Source organism: Prionailurus viverrinus, chromosome X (assembly GCF_022837055.1).
Source record: "Prionailurus viverrinus isolate Anna chromosome X, UM_Priviv_1.0, whole genome shotgun sequence".
In the NCBI taxonomy this organism is placed as follows: domain Eukaryota; kingdom Metazoa; phylum Chordata; class Mammalia; order Carnivora; family Felidae; genus Prionailurus; species Prionailurus viverrinus.
The window spans coordinates 3,140,380-3,148,537 of NC_062579.1; the positions used below are offsets into that span (position 1 = coordinate 3,140,380).

At 46.0% G+C, this 8,158-nt stretch overlaps 1 long non-coding RNA gene across 1 annotated transcript; it reads left to right on the forward strand.

Moving 5' to 3' along the window:
- The first annotated feature begins 1,748 nt into the window (after window positions 1-1,748).
- Window positions 1,749-5,153, forward strand: LOC125157461 (uncharacterized). Its single transcript, XR_007148977.1, has 3 exons — window positions 1,749-2,022; window positions 2,756-2,936; window positions 4,497-5,153. It is a non-coding gene; the product is annotated as an uncharacterized LOC125157461 (long non-coding RNA).
- The last annotated feature ends 3,005 nt before the right edge of the window (window positions 5,154-8,158 follow it).

Below are 8,158 nucleotides of genomic sequence, written 5' to 3' on the forward strand. Positions count from 1 at the left end.
TCTCTGCCCCTCCCCCGTTCATGCTCTGTCTCTCTCTGTCTCAAAAATAAATAAAACGTTTAAAAAAATTAAAAAAAAAGAATAAATAAACATTAAAAAAAAAATGAGGCACCTTGGTGGCTCAGTCTGGTATGCGCCTGACTTCAGCTCAGGCTCTGTGCTGACAGCTCAGAGGAGCTTGGAGGCACGTCAGATTCTGTGTCTGCCTCTCCCTGCCCCCTCCCCTGCTTGTGCTCTGTCCCTCTTTCTCTCTCCCTCTCTCTCAAAAATAAATAAACAGTAAAAAAAATTGTTTTTTAATTAAAGGGGCTCCTGCGTGGCTCGGTTAAGCATCCAACTTCATTTCAGCTCAGGTCATGATCTCTTGGTTCGTGGATTCAAGACCCACATCAGGATCTGTGCTGACAGCTCAGAGCCTGGAGCCCGCTTCAGATTCTGTGTCTGCCTCTCCCTGCCCCTCCCCTGCTTGCATTCCTCTCTCAAAGATAAACATTAAAAAACAATTTTTTAATTAAAAAAAAAAAAAGAGGGAAGAATTACTGGGGGCCATCTCGGAGGCAGACTACCCCATAGTTTCCCAGAATACGAAGAGAAAATTGCCGGAAACCCATGGTCATGCTGGACCCTTGATGGAAAAAGCAGGGTCGAGAAGGAGTCTAGGGCTTAGAAACTGGCTCACGGGGTACCAGGATGGCCACCAGCCCAAATGTGAACATCCACAGGTGCATGGCAGAGAGTCCACGATAAGGAAGACATCACAGATGGAAGGCCGTCCGTCCAATCCTTCAGTGGCGGAACCAGCTAGAGATTCCCAGTCAGAAACGCTTGGAGTCAAACAGCAGTACGGTCGTTCCAAACGGGTCACTTGGGGCAACATTGCAGGCAGCAGCAGGAAGGAGAACCCACCCTCGAGAAAGGAACCGCTTCAGGGTAGGTCTCCGGGCTGTCAAGCGGACGAGGGAGCCGAACAGGAACCCACTCTCGCGTCAGAGCCTAATGCTGCGCGCAGTGGCCCCGCAGGAGCCATGAGCCTTCCCCGCAACACTGGCTGCGGCGCGAGGCCCACCTGCACGAATGCCACAGCCCGTTCCTGCGTGGAGGCAAGCTTCCTGCCACGGAACGCTCTGGATCTAGAGTTCTCACAAGAAAGCCAGCCAGCGCCCGCCAGCCTCCGGCCGCAGTGCATCCAGCAGCCGCCACACTGTGAAACCAGAAGCCTGCCCTCAGGCGACGCTCCACCACAGGCGGACTGTGCGGGTAAGCGCCCAGGTCTGTGGGGGCCTTCAAAGCTAGCTGTTCGGGGCTCCTCCCTCGGGTGCAGGTCTGGAAAGTTGGGGCGTAGCACGTGGGGCTCCAGGCCTCCGCCCCTCAGGGGGCGGCGCCAGGCTGGAGCCCCCGCCCCCAGGACGGAGGGTGGATTACGGCGACCCCGAGTCCCCTACTTCCGGGCCGGGCCCATCTCTCCTCAGTGCTTGCCCTGGGGTGCAGGGCCGCTGCGTGGGCTGTGAGGGGCGAGAAGGGGCAGGGAGGGCGCCGGTGACCCCCAGAGCGGCGCCGCCACCTTGGACGCAGGACGCTCTGAGGGAGAGAGAGCTTGAGGCCGCCGGGAGCCGAGGAGGGCCCGCGCGGCCGGCCGCTGAGGCTGCTGGGAGCCGAGGAGGGCCCGCGCGGCCGGCCGCTGAGGCTGCCGGGAGCCCAGGAGAGCCCGCGCCGGCCGGCCGCTGAGGCTGCCGGGAGCTGAGGAGGGCCAGCTGCAGTCGCAGGCTGGTTTCTCAGCGCAGCTTGCCGGGGAGGCTTGCTACCTGGGCTGATGGAGACTTGCAATTTGTCACGTAAGCGCAGTCCGCTCGCAGGTAGTGGCTGGCGTTCACTGAAGGGCGGCCGGTTCTGGAATTCTCGGGGACTTGCACTGGTTCCGGCCACATGGTCGCTGTCACTCCAGAAGTGGTATCTGTGTTCCAGGCGGAGGCAGAGGGAAGAGGTCAGCGTGCAGGTGCTTGATCCCTTTGGTCAAGAAAGCAGGTTAATACCGCCCCCCACCCTATTTGATATGTACAAAGCAAAATCTTACAAAAACAAAACAAAAAACAAACAAACAAAAAAAAAAACAGGCTCTAAGAAAACTCCATGTGGCACATGCTGAGCATCCCAGATTCCATTTCCTCCTTCATTCTTAAGAAGAGCCGTGTGACTTAGTTTACCACCATAATGTGCTCTGTTAAAATATATACATCTCGCGAGACTCTCTTGAAGCTGTAGGTAGCCTTGGGATATCATTCCAGCTAATGAAACTTAACTAGGAGACTCCTAGAGAGTGTGGGCAAAGTTTTAGCTTTCTGATGAAGGCATCTTTCCTTCCACCATCCCTCCTTCCTTCCATCCTTCCTAACCCTCTTCCTTTCATCCCTCCTGCCCTCCTGCCCTCCACCCCTCCTTTCTTCTTTGAGCCTAAAACATATACTTTTGGGGAAGCCATCTTGCAAGTAGGAAGCAATGAGCAGGAGGATTAAAAGTACAAGCTGAATGGGGCGCCTGGGTGGCTCAATGGGTTGAGCATCCAACTTCGGCTCAGGTCATGATCTCGCAGTTTGTGAGTTCCAGCCCTGCGTCGCACTCTGTGCTGACAGCTCAGAGCCTGGAGCCTGCATCGAATTCTGTGTGGCCCTCTCTCTCTGCCCTTCCCCTGCTTGTGCGCGCTCTCTCTCTCTCTCTCTCTCTCTCAAACATAAATAAACTTTTTTTTTTTTTTTTTAAGTTCAAGCTGAAGAAGAGAGAGGAAGGAGACAGTCTGGGATACTGGGAAGAATGTGAAGTCACTTCAGCAGCCTTGGATTATGTCTGGATCTTTTATAATGTGAGAAGAAATCAATTCCTGCTTAGTTAAAACTGTGTGTCGACTTTGTCACATCCAACCAAATCCCGTCATAACAGATACGGTTAGTCCTGTATTGTCCAAACTCATTTGGACACAGAAACTCTTTTGCCTTGTAGAATCCTTAACCACATTCCACAGAATTGTTGTTCTGTTGGGCATATTTTAGGGAAAGACTGAACTGGTAGCATTAGAGTGGATTTAAGTGAGGAAAAGGGGGCAGCTCCTCTACCAAGATGTTACGAGAGCCTATGTGCTGTTCCTTGGGTGCATGGAAGGGGTACCAGGGAGAAGGGAGTGAGTTTTGATAGAAATGTTACCATAATTGAAAATAGCTCAAAGAATGAGAATCAGAAGTCCTGGAAGCATTACGTCAAAAGTACATTACTCATCTTTATCTTCAGAACACAAATATTTTCAATATTATGCCCCACTGTGAAATTTATAATCTAGTTTTCGTTACTGATTTGCATTACTAGCACAGGAGTTGTAATTTAAAACATCTTCCACGAATGAAATGTACTTCCCAGCTGGTTGCTGCTCCTGCCTTCTTCCACCTACAGTAATTCAAAATAAGCACCAGCTCTTTATGATTATTATTTTATGAATTCCAATGACATGTAAGTCTGGGAGGCACTGTGCATTTGCTGAGAAGAAAATAAGGGCTTCAGGGTTGTCCTGGAGCTATGCTGTCCACGAGGGTAGCCACTGGCCACATGCAGCTTTTGAGAACTTGAAACATGGCGAGCCTGAATTGAGAGGTGCAGTAAGTATAAAATACACACAGGATTTGGAAGATTTGGTATGAGAAAAGGAATACAAAATATCCATTAATAATTTATTTATTGGGGCACCTAAGTGGCTCAGTTAGTTAAGCATCTCATGATTTCAGCTCTGGTCATTGTCTCATGGTTCATGGGTTCATGGGATTGAAGCCCGCATCGGGCTCTGCACCAGCTCAGAGGCTGCTTGAGATTCTCTCTCACCCTCTCTCTCTGCCCCTTCCCCACTCACTCTCAAAATTAATACATAAACTTAAAAAACTTAGTTTTTTTTATTTATTTATTTATTTATTTATTTATTTATTTATTCATGTATTTATTATGTGCTAAAATGATATTTTTGTGATGTACTAGATCAGTGGCCTGTATTATTAAAATTAATTTTGTCTGTTTTTTATCACTTTAAAAAAATTTTTTTTAATGTTTATTTATTTTTGAGAGAGAGAGACAGAGCGTGAGCGGGGGAGGGGCAGAGAGAGCGAGGGAGACACAGAACCCGAAGCAGGCTCCAGGCTCCGAGCTGTCAGCCCAGAGCCCCACGCGGGATCATGACCTGAGCCGAAGTCGGATGCTCAACTGACTGAGCCACCCAGGCGCCCCTTTTTATCACTTTTTAATGACAGTGCTAGAAAATTTTAAATTACCACTATGGCTGGCATTAAGGCCAGCATTATATTTCTATTACATGTGTTCTAGACACTCTTGTCCCAGTATTGTGACCTTTTGAGGGAGTCTTTGGGCTTCAGTTTCCCCAGCTATAGAATAAGGTGATTGCTCCCAGTTTTGGATCTATGAATTGTAAAATTTGTGCATTTCCTCTTTCCCTTTTTTTGTCTCTTAAGAAAAACAGTCACTTGAATATTTTCCTGGAGAGAACACGGAGCTTGGAATTAGAAAGCCTGGTTTGAGTACTGTTTCTGCCACTCCCTAGCCAAGTGACTTTGGATAAGTTGCTAATTTTTTAGTATTAGTTTCACATGGGAAGAACTCACATTTGAAGCGTTTTAAAGAAAATCCTACCTGAATGTGAAGCTGGCTCTGAGTAGACACATGGTTGTCTTGAAAATGAAGATGTTCATTTACAGACACAGAAAACAGTATATAGGAAATATATTTGACAAGATAGAGGAACATTTTCCCAGCAGCTTACAGCCCACAGCCTAAAGTATAAAAGTACATAAAATGCCTCCCACAATGTCCACATTAGTTACTTTCAATCATCTGCTGAAGGCTGAAGTGATTAGTACTTAGGTCCCCAGCAAGAAAGGAATCTCTGTAAGAAAACAAATATGTGCCAAGTGATATTCAGGAACTGAGAATACAGTTGGAAAAAAAAATCAAAAACTCAAAAAAACAGTCAAAAAATCACACATGATTCCTTCCCCTCATGGTGCTTATTTTTCAGCAACTACAGAAGTTCCAGCATTACACAAATCTGTCGATAGCGATTGGGAACAGAAGGAGCAAGCACGATAGATATGCAGGTGTCAACATTTCTATAAACACAACAGAAAGTTCCTGTTTAAAGTTAGAACTTTTGGGGCGCCTGGGTGGCTCAGTCGGTTAAGCGGCCGACTTCGGCTCAGGTCATGATCTCGCAGTCCGTGAGTTCGACCCCACGTCGGGCTCTGGGCTGACAGCTCGGAGCCTGGAGCCTGTTTTGGATTCTGTGTCTCCCTCTCTCTGACCCTCCCCCGTTCTTGCTCTGTCTCTCTCTGTCTCAAAAATAAATAAACGTTAAAAAAAAAATAAAGTTAGAACTTTTGAGAAATGATATGCAAAATGTCTACGAATTCTGCCACACATTTATGTCCTGTGATACAAGTAAGTGGCAAGTCAGGGATGGACAAATACAGGATGACTAAGAAGACGGAAAAGGTCAGATGACAACAGAAACTCAGAGTGATGCTAGGAGCCAAATGACAGGAAAGTCTGGGGATCCAAAGCAGAGAGCATAGGTAGGGCTTGGGGCAATTTCCTGAACTTGGGCTTTAGTATGAGTTTTCAAACATTGGAGAGCAGTGTCTCCAAGGTCCAAGCTTGCAGGTTCAGCTCAGGAACCAACAGGTCACATCAAAAGCCACTCTCTAGCTGTACCTGGATGGTCTTCCTAAAATTCTTTACACGTTTACACTTTATCTGTTATTAAACCACTGGCAATGTATATACTGTCACCACTCATGTCACTCAAGGAATCACCTTTTTGTGTTTATAAAGAATCCAGATACAATCATTGACTCATACGTTTTACAGAATACAGACTCCTGGGGTAGATGTAATCAGACACATGCAGTGTCCTGACCACTTGGAAGTAGAATGGTGCCCAGGCAAGCCCTTTCCCTACCTTTCTTCATTCATTCAATACATACGTATTGCATATCTGTGTTATGGGTTGAATTGCGTCCCCCCAGAATTCATGTGTTGAAATCCTAACCCCCAGTACCTCAGAACATGACTCTATTTGGAAATGAGTCCATTTCAGGTGTAATTATTTAAGTTAGGATGAGGCCATATGAGGGCTGGGGAGGCTAATCCAAGGTGACTGGTATACTGGGAGCTGAGATGGAAATGAATAAGATGACTTCAGATGGTGATCAAGGACAGCCCTTAGACACACCGCATTATAGGTTCTTCTTTATTTTACTTCTTTCTTATTTTACTTTTATCTTACTTTATTCACAAAACTGTGAGCATGTAAAAACTTAAACTTGGATAGCTGCGGTGCTGGTATGCATTCCATTCCAGGAATGAATGGCCAATTGGCATTCGGAATCTCCCATTACAGAACCTCATACTTGTAATCCAATCCTACTTCCATTTTCCTTCTTCAGTGCACATGGTCACTCTCCAGTGTGATGCCTTTTAATCAGCAACAGTTCTCCCATATTCCTTCTATATAATATAAAGTTATATCTTTACCGTACAAGTCCATAAAGCCTCACCAGACATATAGCCTACTTAAGCAGGCTGAGAAAAAGAATGATTTTCATTGTATATCATTGGGCATTTTTTAAAACGTTAACAAGAGTAGAGAATTATGTGAATGAAAAGTAAAAGTAGAAAGCTGGGATGAATTATGGCCACCATGCTGGCAGTCTCAACAGGAATGTATAAAGGTGTATGTTATGCAGGACTAACAAATGGATAAAAGATATTATCATGAAAGTAGAGAAGTGGCTGCCTGGGTGAAGATGCTTGTGGAATCTTTTATGGCTTAATATGAACACAGCTTTAGAATGTATAATATAGTCAATGTCAAACTGAAAAAAAAAAGTTTATGATAATACAATTTGACTATTCATTTTTTCCCATTGCCTCAAATACTTCTTTACCAGAAAAAAAAATTTTTTTTCTGTGTATGGTGATACATACTAGATAGACGTTGGATGGATGGATGGATGGATGGATGGATGGATGGATAGATAGATGGATGGATTCATGATGGATGGATAGATAGATAATGATGGATAGAGAGATAGAGATGGACAGATACAGATAATTGTATCCTAGGAAACAAGGTAGAGAAACCTGGATTATCTAGTCACTTTTTCAAACTGTCTTCCCCAAGTCCTAATGTGCCTCTTTCTCTGAAGGGACATTTGCCATTTTGCCAGGACAAGTCTTCATTATTCTTTTTTTTTTTTCCATTGTTCTTCATGGTACAGAGCTACCCCAGCACCACAGGTGTTTGGCATCCCTGAACCCTGCCAAGTGTACCTTCCAACCCTCAGTCATTAGGATGACAAACACATTTCCAGCACACTTCAAGCTCTCATCTTAATTCAGCAGTTGCCATCAAGTTAGCCAGCAGGTTTTCTAGTCTGCCCAATGCTGTCCACTCAGTGTTGCAGAAAAATCTGGATTGGGTGGCAATGCATAAAAATGCATTGTTTTCCATTCTGCATTGCACCCACATGCCTGGCCATCTTGAATAACTGGAATATCTGCTAACAACTAGGCCCACATTTCCACATGGCCACGGTCTGGGGGGCTGCTAGCCCCTACCCACTATACCTGACTTGTTTCCCTCTTTAAGGTACCTTCGTGGCCCCTAGTGCCTCTAGCTTAACACCTAATTCCCAGATTCTGCCTTTAGAGCTGCAGTTGACCACTGATGCCTGGGTCCCCACAGATTTGATGGACTTCTCTGGGATGAGGCCTGAGAAACAGGACTTTTTATAGCTCCCCAGATGCTTAGAAAGTGCAGCTAGAGCTGAGAACCCTGCTCTAAAGCCTTGTTATTCAAAGTGTGCTCTGTAGATCTGGTTATTCCCAGGGTCCATGGGCAGATAGCATCAGCATCACCCAGGGCCCTGTTGGAAATGCAGAACTTCAGGTCCCAGTCCTGACAAGGCTGTAACAAGATCCCCTATGACAAGGTGATCTGTAAGCATGTTAAAACAACACCGACATAAGCCCTTTCTCCTCTCTTTGGCAAAGCAGTCATTCCAATGGCTTTAAACAGCACCTCCACGTGGATGACTCCCACGCAAACCTTCCCTGG